Source organism: Eumetopias jubatus, unplaced genomic scaffold, assembly GCF_037043125.1.
Source record: "Eumetopias jubatus isolate StellerSeaLion01/CBP00866 unplaced genomic scaffold, mEumJub1_p1.0 scaffold_1, whole genome shotgun sequence".
In the NCBI taxonomy this organism is placed as follows: domain Eukaryota; kingdom Metazoa; phylum Chordata; class Mammalia; order Carnivora; family Otariidae; genus Eumetopias; species Eumetopias jubatus.
Window position 1 is genome coordinate 137,755,882 of NW_028274807.1, and position 17,356 is coordinate 137,773,237.

A 17,356-nucleotide genomic window follows, 5' to 3' on the forward strand; every position below is an offset into this window, starting at 1 on the left:
CATCCAGGAGAAATGCATATGCTCACCAAAGGATGGCCCCAAACCAAGAATGACCCAAATATCCATCAACTGGAGAATGAATAAACAAATTGTGGTCTATTCGCACAGTTACTGCTACTCTGCAGTAAAGACAACGTAATACAGACATGCGCAGCAATGTGTGTGATCGCACAGATGATACATTGCAAAAGAAGCGTCAAATACGAAAGAGTACGTAGCATGCAATTTCATGTTGAAGAGGTTCAAAAACGGGCAAAGAAAAGGAATTGGTGGTGATGGAAGTCAGAATAGTGGTAACCCTTGGGGTGGGTGTTAGGTTCTGATAGGGGCCAGATGGGGCGGGGCATGAGAGGACATTCTGGGATGCTGGAAGTGTTTTCTATCTCCTGATTAGTGATTACAGGGGTGTACACTTGTTTAAAAAATCCATCGAGTCTTACATACTTTAGCATATGTGTGTCATACCTCCCCGAAGAGTGATAGGTCGATTGATCGACCGATCAATCACCAGAAATCTAAATGAGTGGAATGGAGGAGACACTCCATCATTCACGCAAAATTCAGAGAATGGATTGCATAAGTGGATTGAATAAAGCCCCTCTGTGGCTCAGGGAAAGCAATCATTACTGAACGTAACCCAAGAAACATCTCAGCTGAACTGGCTGGGTTGTGGGACCGAACATTATGGTAAATTCCATTTGTTCCCACAAGTAATAACAAAGACGTGCCCTTCCCAAGAGGTCACACCTGTAGCACAACTCCTGGTGGACGTTCGGGGCTTTGGGGCTGGGTGAATAAAAAGTTCAGCGAAACTCACTATTGTGGAATTTTTGCAACAGGGACCTTTCCCCAGTTATAAACCTTGAATCAACTGATCACCTTGGGGTTACACTCTGTGAAAGTTACTTCATAAAAATAAACCTATGAAAGTTATTTTTTTCAGAATAAAGTCAAAACTTTTTGAAGAGTGTAAGCCTATGAAGGCCAGAAACGGGGAAATAAAGTCATTCTCTGAAGTCTTTTTGCAAAGCTTTTCCAAAATGTGAGATAAGCCAAGGATGATCAGTTTTCAAATCCTTAAAATCTTACTATGTCTGCCACACTTGTCCAACCAAAGGGAAATCGATGCCCCAGGAAGATGGATTTTCTCTTTATTACCAAACGGGGGCTTTGGCCCCAAACCCACACTGTACCTGAACACTCAAGATGGGGACCTGGGGAATGTTCATTACTCTTTAGCATTTCTCAGCTGGGGTGTGACAGCATTTGGGGTTAGTTGTTGGAATATTTTGGATATTGAATTATGTAAAATATAATATTAAAATAAATCTCACCTGTTGTTTTATTTTTTAATGCTGTTGCCAGAACATTTAAAATTACATATGTGACTTGCATTTGTGGCTCACCCTACATTTTCAGAGGACAATACTGGGTTACAGTATAAGGGCAGGAAAAATAAAATAGAACTCAGAAGTCCATGAGAAATTACAACTACACATAATGTATGAATAATACATTCATATTTCATATGTATTTCATACATTCATAAAGCATATTATTAAGCGAGATGCTAGAGAGGAATTTGGAGAAAAAAATAAACTTTGGTGAAATACTGACATCCAGAGAAACAATGATATAAGTATAAATTTCACACTGTCTTTTTAATCACTTTGCCAGAAAAACCAGTATTAGAAGCTTGAACACTTTTTATCTCTTCAAATTAAAACCATAGTTTCCATAGGTTAAGACAGGATTTTTAAGCTCCTGGGAAAAGTAGGTAAGTGTGCTAAGTGTCATTTTGTTGTTGTTGTTGTTGTTGTGTTGTTGTTGTTAATTTAATCTACATGCATCAAATAACGGAGTTTATTGTATTATTTGCCTTGGGCCAGGTCCAGCTTCCACCTCTGTCTTCTGACCCCTCTTAGAGGTAATTAGAGTGTATACAGTCTTTTAGCAACTCTTGAAGCTCGTTTCTTTGCCTGGAGTTTCAGGAAGGCAGTTTTCCACTTTGGGTCTTCAGATTTTGGGGGTATCAGAATCTCTCCTCTGCTTTTTGAGCTGAAAGCTAATTCCTTAAGGATATAGCTGTCCAGGTGCAAAGAAATATTACTGTAATTTTTTTTCTTTTTCTCTTCTACTGTTATTATCAAGTTTTGACTCATCTAGAACCTTCTACCAAAAGACATGTATATTTCCTGTGATAGGAGTTTGATCTTCTGTGCTGAACAATATGTCGGTGTAATCTCATGTTCTTACATAGTCCCGCATCTAATCAATTACAGAAAAGATTTAAGCTGTCAGTGCCACCTCCTCTTCCTATATCCCAACACGTTTTGCAACGCAGGCACTGTCTGTGTGCTGATGAATGGGTCGTTCTCAGGTTGGCAGAGATACGGAAATCATAGGTGAAGTTAGCCACAAGTGCATTTTTCTCATGAGCGCTGCATTCATGCTCACTCATCTCCCATTCACTCCACTTCCTATTCCCCCTCAGAACGTTAAAAGGTAGTCCTATTGGTGTCCAAGATTTTCATACAATCATGCCGTTCATTTTGATGAGCGTTAAGAGGCCCACAGATAAAGTTACCAACTTGTTTTCCTCCACAAGTTGACTTGTTTCAACAAACTCAGGCCTCAGGCAACCACAGTTCCTAAGCATATTTTTTTGGATCCTGCATCTCTACCCTTTAAAATGGCAACTGCTTCCCTAGCCAAGACAGGAGCCTTAAAGGTTCTGTGTTGTTTTCAAATGTTCTTACGGTGGCAGTAACAGCAATCATACAATGCGGCTAGCCACGTGGCGTGCAATGGTACGGAGTATAGACAGCCTTCTCCCAGTTTACTGTGCGTAAGAATCCTCTGGGGATCTTGTTAAAAAGTGCAGATTCCGATTTGCTAGATCTAAAGAAATCTCTGAGGTTCTTTCTTTCTTTCTTTCTTTCTTTCTTTCTTTCTTTCTTTCTTTCTTTCTTTCTTTCTTTCTTTTTTTCTTTCTTTTCTTTCAAGATTTATTTACTTGAGAGAGCGAACACAGGAGCATGAGTAGGGGGTGGGGCAGAGGGACTGAGGCAGAGGGAAAGAGAGAATCTCAAGTAGACTCCCAGCTGAGCTTGGAGCCTGACGATGTGGGGCTTGATCCCAGGACCCAGGAGATCATGACCTGAGCAGAAAACAAGAGTCAGATGCTTAACCGCCTGAACTACCCAGGGCCCCTGAGATTCTGCATTTCTAACAGGCTCCCAGGTGGTGCCAAGGCCTCTGACCCTAAAGCACACTTTGAGTAGAAAGGAGATCATCTCTAGGAAATCATCCATCTATAGGATTCTATAAGTCTGTGTTCCAGAAACCAATAGCTGACATAAGCAGGGGCAGATTCTCCTTAGGACTTGTGCTAGAATACTCCAGAAGTCATACTACCAGTTTTAGAAATTTATCTAGATAGGAGGATTTAGAAATTAAGTCTGGGAGTCTATCACCAAATCATTTTAGAATCTTGCAGTGGATCAAAGTTACTATCTATTAGTTCTTTCAAATGTGGATTCAGCTATTTTGTTCCTAGAATATCTCTACAAATGAGCCCCTTTACGCCCCAGCTGGATCTCTGATTATGCTGGATGCAAAACACGTCTAAGTTTATTCAGTAACTAGTTACATAAAGCAGCTATCTTGAAGCGTTATGCAAAGAAGAATTTTGCTAAATAAATATTTGCTACTCAATTTATCTATTCTGTAAACACAAATGCTACAGTGTAAAAGTTTGCTTAAAGTGGAACATATCTCTCTCATTCCATATCTGATAAGAATGAAAAAAAAACAATTTATATTCATAGCAAACACAAAAACTCACAGATGCTTCCATCACATCAATTGTTTATCAATTCCAAGGAAATATGTATACCACCCTGTCTTCGATGCTGATATTCAGTTCCTTTGTGTAGGTAAATTCTAAAAGAATGATGATGTAAACTAAATGGAAGTGAAAATGAAACTTACATGCGATCTTTTTAATGTATGATTTTTCTGCTTCTCTTGGCTCTAGGCAGATGATGTTTCACCATATGAATTGAGTGCTCTGCACATACCATATGCCAAATACTGTGCCAGGTGCTGGCAGGTGATGGGAGGGCGGTAAGGGGTGAGAAGACAAATAATTCCAGTCTCACCCCAGCCAGGCTCAACTGAGTGGGGGAAGATAGGCACCTGACTAAGTATTTACAACATAATATGCCTATAATAGCTGAAGCTAACAATTATATGGCTCTTTTATCTGTCAAACACTCACTGTTCTAAGCATTTTACATATATTAATTCATTTAATCTTCATAGCAAACCTATGAGGTATTATCTCCATTTTATGGCTGCAAAAACAGGCAAAGGCAAGTTAAATGGTTTCCTCAGAGTCACACAGAAATACGTGGCAAACTATTTTTTTCCAGGATTTGAACCTGGAAGACCTATTCTGGAGCCACTTTGCCACTCGAAGTGTGGTCCGTTGACCAGCACCGCGGGCATCACCCAGGAGCTCTGTTAGGAATACAGGATCTCAGACCCTACCCTAGACCTCTTGATTCTGAATCAGCATTTTAACAAGACTTCTAGGTGAGTGTAGATTATTAAAACTTGAGATGCACTACTCTGAACTGTCATAATATGCCACTTCTGGTAAGAGCACAACCTCTCCATCAGCCTTCCACCTCGGCCTGCAAGACTCATTCTGGAGGATTTCTACAATCCCCCAGCCACCTCAGACACCATTCCCATGGGCACCAGACCTGCCTCAGTTTCACCCCATGTTGATCTGAGTTAAAAGTAGGTTCTTTCTACAGCAGACCAACTAGCACCAAACATTTCAGCTTGTTCACTGAAGATCTAAGGAGTCACGGGGAGGAGTCACTTCACCGAATGTAAAGCCTTCTGTCATCTCTCTCTCTCCAGCCCCCCGTCCCACGTTCCTCTGCTTTGTGAGTAATAGTCCAAACCTACCCCTGTCTCCAGCAAAACAGTTCTACTTCCATCCAGATCCCTTGGAGATATATCGTTCTACCTCCAAACACACTAGTCAGGGCATTTTCCCAAATAAACACAGTTGCCTTCCCTAGAGGAATTCTGTGGCTAGTTGTTACTGGGTATCATTTTCCCATCTTTTTACAGTTAATTCTGTTATAACCTCTATTTTATTGTGAAATACACATACAGAAAACTGTACACATGTTAAATTTTACTTTCAACTTCTCTATTTTTTTTAAATTTTTTTTTGAGAGAAAGAGAGTGAGAGCATGTGCCTACTAGCAGGTGGTGGGGTCTTGGGTGGGGGTAGAGAGAGAGGAAGAGAGAATCTTAGGCAAGTTCCACGTCCAGTGGGGAGCCCGATGTGGAGCTTAGTCTCATGACCCTGAGATCATGACCTGAGCCGAAATGAAGAGTTGGATGCTTAACTGACTGAGCTCCCCAGGTTCCCTCAACTTCTATTCTCTTTAAATTTTCCTGGGAAAAAACCCTGCTCTCCATTAACAACATATTAAATGGAAGTATGAACCATATAATCTAGGAAAATGGCCATAATTAGTAGCTCACAGATTCAAGGCCACTCTTGGACTAGAAAGCTCAAGGTCTACATATCTTGTTGGTTGCTAACTGGGATACATCGGATTGTCTGTCTCTTAATCCTGATTACCAAGAAATCAGGGAGGTAAATGCTCTTAGAATAAGCATATTCCAATGCTGTGTCTATCTTGCTGAAAAAATATATATATTATATTATTTTTGATTAGATGGGAAATGTAAAATATGTATGAGAATATTTTAGATTAAGCGGGAGCATCTAGAGAAGGTGAATAAAATGGGTGATTGCAGCAAGCTCCTAGGTAGTCACGGTCTGTCTTTTCAGAGTATGGATTAAGCTCCCACTTCCTATGTCTGGCGGTCTGTCTTTGATCCTCTTCAAGGCAGTAAGAAGAAGCAGTAAAAGAGAAAGAAGCCAAATATATAGTTTAGCAGATGAATTCTGTTATTAATTACTCCCATAAAAGGTTTCCTGGGAGAAAAAGGTTATACTAATTCCTAAATGGTGGTCTCCAGATAATGTAAGAGGAGCAGCTCCCTCTGATACACTGATAACTAATGGTTGTCACGATACCTGCCATACCAGATGCTTCTCTCAAAGGAAAAAACAACACTGAAAGAAGTGACTGGGCCATCCTCGATTCATAATAGCAAATGGTTCTAAAAGAGTGGAGAGCACGCTTATTGCTGCCTTATGATGATCAGTCTAAGTATAACCATCCCTGCTAGATCTTCCTCACTAATGCATTTCAACTTCAAGCTATGTTAGTGTATCAAATGTTTAAAGTAGAAATAAAACCCTGTTTAGATGTATATCAAACCATAAGACAGCAATTGTCCAGTAATGAAACCACCCGTTGCTTACAAGAACAGCAACAATGAAAACGCAGAACAAAAACACACAACAACTGCTGAATGATGGAAATAGGTTTTAGGACTAGTGACCACCCTCTTACTTTCTCCTCTTCTATAAACATCGGATCCTGCTTATTCATTTAGGCCTGATTCAAATTCTGCAGTAAAGGCAGTAAAGGCTTCATAGGTCACTGCAACCACCATTATCTCTTTCTCGTAATATCTTGACTATGGAGTCTGCCCCATTCATTTTCCCAAAAACATAAATAATAATGAATAACTAAGATTATTGTTTACCTCCGCCTGCATATGTGTCTCGACTGCCCAGTTAATTTTATGTTTCTTTGGGGAATATACTTGGTTGTGTTTTTTGTGCCTCCCACTGGTATAGCCTGGTGTTTTGCATAGAGAAAAGCTTAATAAATATTTGACAACACTTTGCCTAAAGGGTGCTAGTAACTAGCTGTTCCATCTATTATTAATAAAAAGCACAATCCAAAACCAGAAATTATCGTGCGTTGGTATGAGCTCACATTTCAAGAAAAAGCTGTCTAATCAATGTGGTCTTCTTAAATGGTTGCCATTGAGGATATTCATGAAATAAGTCAACACAGAAAAAAACAGTTGCAAAAACTTGTGTTTAAACTAGGTTAATTTGTCCATTTTGTGAAAGAGATGAACATTCTCTGATAAATTATTTTCTTCATCCAAGTGAAGGCTAAAGAAAGCCCTTCCCCATTCTCCTACTTCGAACAAATGTATTTAGGAATTAAGAAATTTGAGTTTTACTTCTAGTTCAACCAAATACTTGCTATAAAACTGTTGGCAAGTCCTAGTGGCAAAGGTTTAAAACGTTCACCAGTAGATAATGGAACATTCTAGGTTCCAATGAATTCTTCTAGGTTCTAATCAGACATGAATTTAGTATAGGATTTTTAAAAAGGAGACTATAAACTAATGCCAGAGAGATGAAGCAGTTTAAAAAAATGAGGTGAAATTGACAGTTCTGGGGGAAAATACCTAGTTAGAGCCTCATCTCACACTATACACTCTAGTGAATCCCAGATGTTTTAAAGAGTAATTATTTAAGGAAATTTAAAAAATTCAAGAAAATACAGCTAAACATGTAATTGATCTTTACATGGGGAAAATATTTAAGTGTGAAAATAATGGAAGAGATTGCAAAGGAAAGACTAATAAATTTATATGAATTAAATTTTGAAACTCTACAACAATAGATACAAATATAAAAGGAATTCATACTCATTAGGCAGATATTTAATAAGCATCTGCTATGTTGCAGGCATTTTTCTAGGTGTTTGGGAGATTATGCATATATATATATAAACAAAACAGACAAAGGTTTGGATGTCTTTGCTGTTAAGGTGGCTATTGTAGTGTGTAAAGACTGACAATTAATAAAATAAATAATTCCCATTGTATGGGAAAAGGTGGAAAATGCTATGGGAAAAAAGAAAGTAGGGCCAAGGTGGGGGGCGGGGGATCAGAAGTGCCAAGGGCTGTGCTTGTTGGGTGCTTGAAGTTTTAAATGTGGTGGTCAGAGTAGACCTCAAGAGTGATACCATTCAAATAAACGTACACAATAGGTACCCTTACTGGCTACCTTGAGGAATACTTGAGGGTGCTCTAGGCAGATAGAAAGAGTAATCTGCTAGAACAGAGACAAATGAGAAATTGGAAAAACCTATTTGTAATGCATGAGATTTGGCAGAGATAAATCCTTAACTGAGAAAAAAAAGTTCTTAAAAATCAGCTTTAAAAAAATCAATGTCCTGTAGAAAATAGACAAATGACATGAACAGATAATCTTTGGATAAAAGTCAATAAAAAGTAAAATCTTTCCAACCTTATAAGTAATCAAGTAACCTCAAAGCAACCTCTCTATTGGGATATCCAGTTTCTGAAGATTAAATCATGTTGGTGAAGATGTGATGAGATTCTCTTCTACAATGCTAATGGAAGCATGAAATGATACAACCTTTTGTAAAATAATCTGGTTTATATTTATCAACAACCTTTATTCTAGAAATATCTCTTATGGAAATCATCAGATATTAAGAAAAAATTTATGCATATTTACTACATCATTGTTTATAATGATATATAAATCATTAATACCTAGATACCAAACTGAAGTTTCCAGCCTAGGATGTATCTGTGAGAATTTGATGCCCCCGTATGAATGTTTCATAAACACCACCAACTTCACATGTCCCAATCAAAGTCATCTTCTCCAGCCCCAACCCCAGCCCCCAAATTCCTCCTCATCTTCTCTTTCTTAGTTCAGTGAATGGTTCCCATGGACTTCCATTGCATAAGACACAAACCCAGGAGCCATCCGTGACGACTTCTCCCTTGCTTCCTGAATTCTATCACTCCCATGTTTTGTCAATTCCGATTTTGTAATATTTCTTGAACCCATCCCATCCTCCTCATTCCCAGCAGAACTGCCTTAGTTCAGCTCTCACCATTTTCCACCTGGGCTAATTAATAGCTTCTTACGTGGCCCATAGTGGCCAAGTTCACTTCCATGCCATCTGTCACACCCTTGCCATAGGACTCTTTCTGAATATTAAACTAGATCAAATCACTACCTTGTTTAATTTTTAAAAAATGGTTCTCTACTGCTGTCAGATTAAAATCCAAATACCTTAAACAGACTTCTGGGACCTAACACCTGATCATCAGCTCTCTTGCTCCATCAGCCTGAATTCTTCACTCCATCTGCATTAATCAACTTACAAATTACATATCATGCCCCTTTGTCTTTTCATATGCTTTCTTCTGCCTGGCCCCCTACTCTTATTGTTCCTCAGACAACTTCTCTTCACTTTTCCAGACTCAACTGACATGACGTGAAATCTCTGCTTTTTGTTTTGATCAGTCTAAGTTAATATATCTCAAAGTTAAGTGTGCATCAGAATCCTCTGGAGGGCTTGTTAAAGTTTCCTGGGTTCCACCTCCAGAGTTTCCAGTTTAGTAGGTCTGGGGCAGAGCCTGAGAATCTGCATTTTAACAAGTTCCCAGATGATGTAGATGCTGTGGTGCAGGGGCCCCACTTTGAGAACCACTTGTCTAGAGAATTCTTCATCAAGGCAAGTAGAGTTTGATTGACTGCTCATTTTTTCACTCATTAAACAAGTGTTTGCTATGTGAGTATGTGTCTATTCTGCATTTGTACTAGGCAAGGTATTCTGCATAGAGGTATAACGATGGTCCCTCTCCAGTAGGAAGAAGGCAGGACTGACTCATACAATTGTGCAGGTTGGGCATTGTGTAAATGGTGCTCACTGGATTATTACAGCTCAGCCAGAGGTAACAGTTCTGGAAGTCAGAGAAACAAACCAGTGGTTTATACAACAGTGTAACACATACCATGATACAAATATGCACAATGTTCTTTGAGACATGAGCAGAGCCTTCAAACCCAGATATGAATTGGGAACCAGGAGAAGACAAGGCTTCCTAGAGACTGTGATACCACTGTTGGGTCTGGAAAGGTGAAGAGGAGTGATTTGGGAAAAGAGTAGAGGGGGGCAGGGAGAAGTCACATATGCAAAGACACAGAAGGATGATATGTGATTGTAAGTAGATTGTTAGGATGGAGTAAAGAATATGGAGGGCTCTAATCACTTTGTCTATGTGAAGGGCATTTGCTTAAATATTTTTTTAAATTATGAAATACTGCACACATCAAAGGGTATATAAAACAATATTATAGACGCCCATTCAGATTTGCTCTATTTGCTTTATCTCTCTCTTTATAAGAAATGAAACATAACAAAACACTAATGACCTATCTCCCTCTCTTTCCTCTCCCTCCCTTGTCTTGCCAAGGTAGCCACGATTTTACAGTTGGTGTGAATTGTTCCCATGTGTATTTTTATACTTTTACCGTGTAAATGTATAGGCATTTACTTTTGAGTTTTATTAAAAAATTTTTTAAAAAAAGATTTATGTATGTATTTAAGTAATCTCTACACCCAGTGTGGGGTTTGAACTCATGATCCTGAGATCAAGAGTGGCATGCTTCACTGACTGAGCCGGCCAGGCACCCTGGCATTTACTTTCTAATGAGAGACATTTTCTAGGATGTGACAGCAGAAATTACAACTTTTGCCTCAGCAGGATTCCTGAGAAGACAGCTAGAGTACCAGGCAGCCTGAGCCGGACCAAACCTGCCCCTCTGCGACGTGTGATGGGTAAAACAGGGTGCACCTTATTAGCTTTACAAAGTACGATCAAAGGGAGTTAAAATCAGAAAATCAAGTTACGCTCATTCAATGGTAGATGATTCTAAAAGCTAAAATGAAAAAATTATTTTTGTTTTGCAGCCAAAGATGTCAAACACACAGGATCAAGAGAGTCGTACTGAGAAACTTGGTCATTTTTGCTCAGCCCTGTTGATCACGCACACGAGGGATGTGTGCGTTTGTGAGTATATCACGCACCATGCATGCAATGGAGTTCCCAAACAGCTATGCCAGGAGGCTCTGGTTCCAACCTACCAGCACCACAGACGTGCTTTGATTTTGTCATCTACAAGATGGCAAGACATTACCCGCTGTGCTCTGGTTTAACAAAAGGGATGTGATGACGGCCTGGAGGTTAAGTTCTTCCTCATTTGGGAGCTCATAATGAAAAGTCTATGAAAACACAGTTACCAAAATTAGATTCTATTCCTTCTAAAATTAAGGAAAGAAGGAAGTGGGGGTGGGAGATGGGAGGAGGGAGGAGAGAAGGAAGAAAGAAGAGTTGAAAGAAAAACCGGTTTCCATACCCATCCTGACTTTCCTACTTTCTCTAGCTTGGCTTCTTATGGTAACTTCTTAGTTACCTTTACAGCTCCCTTTCCTCTCATTCCTTTTAAAACCTATTATTTAGCCCCTTTTTATTTTTCCTTTTTCTTTTTTTAGGGATGCCAAAATTTGAAGATCACTGCTATTGGTGTTATGGAGCCCTAGAAAAGTTTTATGTTTGTGTTGTATGTGCGCATACATGTATTTATTTATGTATGCATGCATGTATTATGCACCCATTGCCAAGAGGATGCATCATAAATTCCCAGCCAATATTCTATATAGACAAATACCATGTAACTTTTTTGTTTACCCAGATCCTATTTCCCAGAAGTTTAGCTAAACGTCTTTCCTGAGTTGCCATTCCTTTATATACATATGAATATACATAACATAAATAATGTGTTTATATACATATACACAGCCCACACACGTGCGTGTGTGTGTGTGTGTGTGTGTCTGCTGAAACACCATTTTGAACTACACAATTAATGAATATATTCTCTTTGGTCAATTCATTCTTCATAAATTCTATCACATCCATCTCTTCTCTCCTGTCCCTAATACAACCTCACTAATAAGAAGCTTATCACCACAAACTGAAGTCCTTGAAGCCATTTTTTTGGGGGGGGAGGGCAGAGGGAGTGGGAGAGAGAGAATCTTAAACAGGCTCCACTCTGGGCTGATGTGGGGCTTGATCTCATGACCCTGAGATCATGACCTGAGCCCAAATCAAGAGTCAGACGCTCAACCAACTGAGCCACCCAGACACCCCTCAAAGCTACTTTTTATTGCTCCCCCTTTTATCCATCATTCAGATGGCTACAAGATCATTTCCTCTAAAGAACCACCCTGATCATTCCTCTCCAGAAGTAAAAAGCTTCTCATACTTGCCTAACTGTGACTCGGTCTGCCAAGTGCCTCCATGATATTCTTTTATAACCAAATTTCATTTTACTTCTGGATAGCAAAGTACCCAACTACATTTCCCAGATTCTTTTACAACTAGGAATTGGTAGAATGTAGGTAAAAGTTGTAGGGTGGGAATTCTGGTAACGCCTCCTAAGAGGAAAAACATAGCTGTGGATGGGTGCCTTTCACTTTCCTCTTCCCATCTTTCCTGCTGCCTGAAATTTATACATGAGGGCTAGAGCTCCAGCAGCCACCTTGAACCAAGAGGTAACCTTAAGGATAAAGTCGTGTGTAAAGAATAGAAATACAAGAAAGATAGAAAGTGCCTGAGTCCCTGATGATTGTAGAACTACCCCCTGTTGCTGTGGAGAGAAAAATACTTTTGAACATTAGTCACTATTATTTATGGTTTTCTGTTATGGGCAGGCCCCAAATAGTAGCTTATTCTCTCCACTAATGTAGCTATTTCTCCAATCCAGTCAATGTAATATTTTGATTAGTTTTGAGCCATTGCTTCTCTTCTTAAGACAGGGCTTACAGATAGAAAGACCTAAGTTCAAGTCCAGCCCTGCCACTGTGACAATTATGTCTTTAGGCATTGCTTCTGTTCATTTTACCCCCATTTTTCTTGTCTGGGAACCAATAATAATGATTATTATTATAAACAACAACAACAATAATAAACAATAATCAAATATATAATAATATTATTAAGATGCACATTAAAGTGTTTGTTGCTTTTCTTTCACTCTGTTTTTCAGTTATTATCCCAATGGCACCAATAGGAAAAATAGTTGAGGAAGGAAAGGGGGATAAAACTCAAATCAGGATATTGTCCCAGTTGTTAACAGTCCTTATAAGCAGCTGAATAAATGAAAGTTTCAGATTGCTGATTTTTAGTAGTCAATGAGAGAAACTATCAATAGATTGGACTTCAATTATTGACATTTTACCCTCATTCTCATGAATAACTAGAATCTGACTACACACATGTTACATTGTCTTAAGACCACTTGAATGCATACATACATGCATGCATACATTTTAAGAATGTAGGCTCCAAGAGAATTCACTTTCCCCAAATCACTGGGATGGAGGAGACACACAATTTCTGTCTTCTATTTTCCATTTAGAAAAGTTGACTCTTAATGATGTGAAGAAACGTTTCCTTTAAAATGGGCATAAGATTGCAAAAAAAAAGCACATTCTGCCCAAACTCTTAGATCGTGTAATTTCATTTCTGCTTTTATGCACATTAAACTAAATTGGTTAAATAAAAACCTTGCTCAATTAAATTTGATTCGATTAGGAAATTTATACGTGCAAAGCATGGAATGTGTTGGTTAAAATAGGTTCTGGTTATTTAAAATGTTATTTTCTATGGATGGTTCATTTTTGCCAGGGCTTCATTAGTGAACTAAATTTTTGTTAATGTGGATCAATCTTGGGAGTTAAATAGGCCTTGGCCCTTTGTTGGGAAATCACTCAAGTAGTAGAGAGTTTGTCTGCATAGTCGCAAAGGCTGGAACATTTGAGTATCTTCAAATCCTTCCTGCTCCAGCTCCACATGACCCTCTCTTACCTTTCCTAACACTGCCATCATTTCCTCTTCAAAAACATTTTCTGGGGCATCTGGGTGGCTCAGTCAGCTAAAAGTTGGGCTCTTGACTTTGGCTCAGGTTATGATCTCAGGGTCCTGAGATCGAGTTCCACATCAGGCTCCAGAAGCTCCTCTCCCTCGGCTCCTCCCTCCCTGCAAAAAGCTTCCTCTGACTGACTATAAGACAAATACCATATGATTTCACTCATATGTGGAATTTTTAAAAAAGGTTTTTATTTATTTATTTATTTATTTATTTATTTATTTATTTATTTATTACGATGGGGGTTGTGTGTGGGATGGGGCAGAGGAAGAGGGAGAAGCAGGGAGTCTGACACGGGGCTCCATCCAGGATTCTGGGATCATGTTCAGAGCTGAAGGCAGCCAACCAACTGACTAAGCCCCCCAGGCTCTCCCATATGGTGGAATTTAAGAAACAAAACAGATGAACATAGGGGAAGGGAAGGAAAATAAAATAAAATGAAAACAGAGAGGGAGGCAAACCATAAGAGACTCTTAACTATAGGAAACAAACTGAGCGTTGCTGGAGGGGAGTGGGTGGGGGGATGGGGTAACTGGGTGATGGGCATCAAGGAAGGCACTTGATGTAATGAGCACTGGGTGTTGTATGTAACTGTTCAATCACTAAATTCTACCTCTGAAACTAATAATATAGTATATGTTAACTAATTGGAATTTAAATTAAAATTTTTTTAAACCATTAAAAATACACTAAAAAACAAAACATTTTCCTTCCTTTTGCCCGCTTCGGGTTCTCATCAGGCTCTAAATGCAGATTTGGCTGCTGGGTCCCATCTGGCCTGGTCTATGTCCTTAGCTGCACTTCAACCCAAATAATTACCTTTCGTGTTACTGCAGGACTTCTAAAACACACAAATAAAAAAATTTAAGTAGGGTTGGCTCAAAGTATTTCAGAGAAAAGAAAGTATCTTCTTAAGGGTCAAAGTGCCTATTGCAAAGGTATATAGGCACAAAGCCCATCATGTGAGAGTACTTGACACATGCCCAAAGCAGAAAGACCGACCCTGGAGTAGCCCTATTCTACAGGTGTCTCTTGAGGCCTGAATCCCAATCTCTGTCACCAGAAGTTCCACTCTGCTAAGATACGTGACAGAGAATCTTACATTTCATAGGTGATGGAAAAGCACTGAGATGAGGAAGCAAAGGATATGAAGGCTTTCTGGAGCATTATCACTAGTACATATATAGTACATGTCAAAACAATGCACACACCAAGTACTGTGTTCAAGATTTCCACTCTGTGACTGCCCACATATCACCTTTTAGCCACATCACAGGCTAGAAGATCCCAAAAGGTAGTCCGTGGTTCTGCTGTCTGGTATTCTCTGAGAAATTTTTTCCCCCCAGCTTTGATGATTATTGAACAAAGAAAGTTCTGGAAGAGGAGCATGGTCTCCTGTCTTCTAAAACTGCATAATGACCTTAGAGCCCACTCAATAAATAGTCCATAGAGCTCTAAGGAAGCTCATCAGTATTTCTGTATTAAATGCCTAATTCATTTATCTATTTGCCTTATTTTCCCTCTTTGTCTTTATTTTTTGATGGAGGCATAATTTATAGACAGTAAAAAGCACAGAAGAGTTTTGATAAATGCCACGTAGCCCGCACTTCTATAAAGATATACATTTCTATCGCCCCAGAAGATTCCGTTATGCTCCTTCCCAATGTCCTCTTCTCCTCGAGGTAATCACTATTTCGATTTCTATCATCATAGATGAGTTTTACCTTTTCTAGAGCTGTATGAAGATGGATTAATACAGTGTGTACTCTTTTGTGGCTTAGTGTCTAATGTCTCATGTTTGAAGCGTGTATAAAAATCACCTCTTAGTTTCCTTATCTGTAAGTGGCAGGGATCACCTTGTAAGAATGATGTGCCAGTATGCCCAGGAGTCGGGAGGTCTCCTGGGAATGGTGAGGGGGCCTGAGGAGTCACCTTGACTGGGGTGGGTGAGGAGAGGCTGAAGGGTGGGCTTTGCGGCAACCCTCCTCCCCTTCAGACAGAATAGCTGTACTTTTCCATGTCTTACAAATTGGGGTTCCCTGGGAGATTTCATTAGGAAAAGGGTTCTTTGTAAAAAAAAAAAAAAAAAAATGTTAGCGAACCGCAGGCCCAGGTGATCCTCACTGATACTTTTCCCTTGAACATTCTATAAATTGCAAATAGTGCTTTCTGATATGAGAGCTTTGACTGGCTCCCTTGAGGGAGGGCTGGGAGACAGAGGAAGCCAGACTGGGGGCCCCTAGGGAGGGCCCGGGCACTGAGCACTGTAATATTAGTAGTGGTTACCATCAGATAGCGCCGCCCCGACCGAGGCGCCTAGACAATAAGCCAGAGGCCCTGGGCCAAAGGGAGGCACAAAGACAGCATTCAAAAGACCCACTCTCACAGCTCGGGAGCATTTCTATAGACTTCGCCAGACCCTGGCCCCACCGGAATGTCACCTGACAGCCAGAAAGCCATTTTTCACGGTTAGCTTTCAAACTGCTAAAAATAATAAACACAGAAAGGAAAGTGCTGACATAATCTTAACTGCAGAGACAAACTGAAACTGTTGTTATAATAATGTAAACAAACTGGGTTCCAAATTATAACCTAGCCTTCCAAACAGGCCGCTTGACATTACCAAACATCTGGGGACCAGTGGGGGAATCGAGGGCTTGTCTGGGAAGCAAGGGGATGTGCACTGCAGAGGTGCCGAGCCCTACCCCACGGGCTCTCACCCGCCGATTAGCTACTCCTGACACTTTCTTTTAGCACCCAAGGAAAAGGCCGTTGGAGAGGGCTTCTAGATCTTTCTTGAGCACAACTTCCCCACATAGCAAATGAAATACGGCTCCTCTCTCTCTTTGTCCGATGATTACTCTTCTCACCCTAAATTAATTCTTGCAGACTTCCTTTTCTCCATTATGTCTTTCCAGCCCTTTTAATGTTTTATATTCCTCCTGAATACTTACAGAGGTCACAACTATGTTAAGTAACAACAGCCGCAATGCCACAAATTAGAAGGTAATTCCCCTAGTGCTAAAAAGTGACAACTAATCATAAAGATCACGAGTCTGCAAACAGCCAAGTCAAGCCTGACATCTGACCTTCTGATCCATTAAATCACACGCAGAAGCTGGCACCCACGCAGGCCGGCCAATGGGAGGGAAACCGCAGATCTGGAAAAAAGGAAACACAAGAAGGTAAATAGAAGTGTTTTTTTTTTTTTTTTTTTTTTTTTAAGTTCCCCAACATTTGTTTAATCTGCAACTGCTCTTCTGTCTATGCTTAAATAGGGTCCGGTTTCAGAGCTGTCTCTGATTCTGAATAAATGCAAATTAGACTGAGATAAAAATCTCATTCCAAAGGGGAGATGGTTTCAGAGAAAGGAACTTGAACACAGAAGTTTTAATAACACATTATAGGCATAGGACAACGTTTGTGGATCCCAAAGACCTACTTTGCTGTGGACAAGACTCACGAGCTTTGGACTGCCAGCCTGGGAAGATGGTTACAAGGCAAATGTAAATCTTAAACGTTTAGAGATTTTGTGCTAACGAAGGTACGGCTGGCCTCAGAGGA

The 17,356-nt window shown here is 39.8% G+C and overlaps 1 protein-coding gene across 1 annotated transcript in view; it reads right to left on the reverse strand.

The window, feature by feature from the left end:
• Nucleotides 1–16,945, reverse strand: part of THRB (thyroid hormone receptor beta) — a 206,144-nt gene extending 189,199 nt beyond the window's left edge. The window contains exon 1 of the mRNA XM_088026411.1: nucleotides 16,882–16,945. The gene's annotated coding sequence lies outside the window, so the exon portion shown is untranslated. The remainder of the gene's footprint in view (nucleotides 1–16,881) is intronic.
• Between the last annotated feature and the right edge of the window lie 411 nt (nucleotides 16,946–17,356).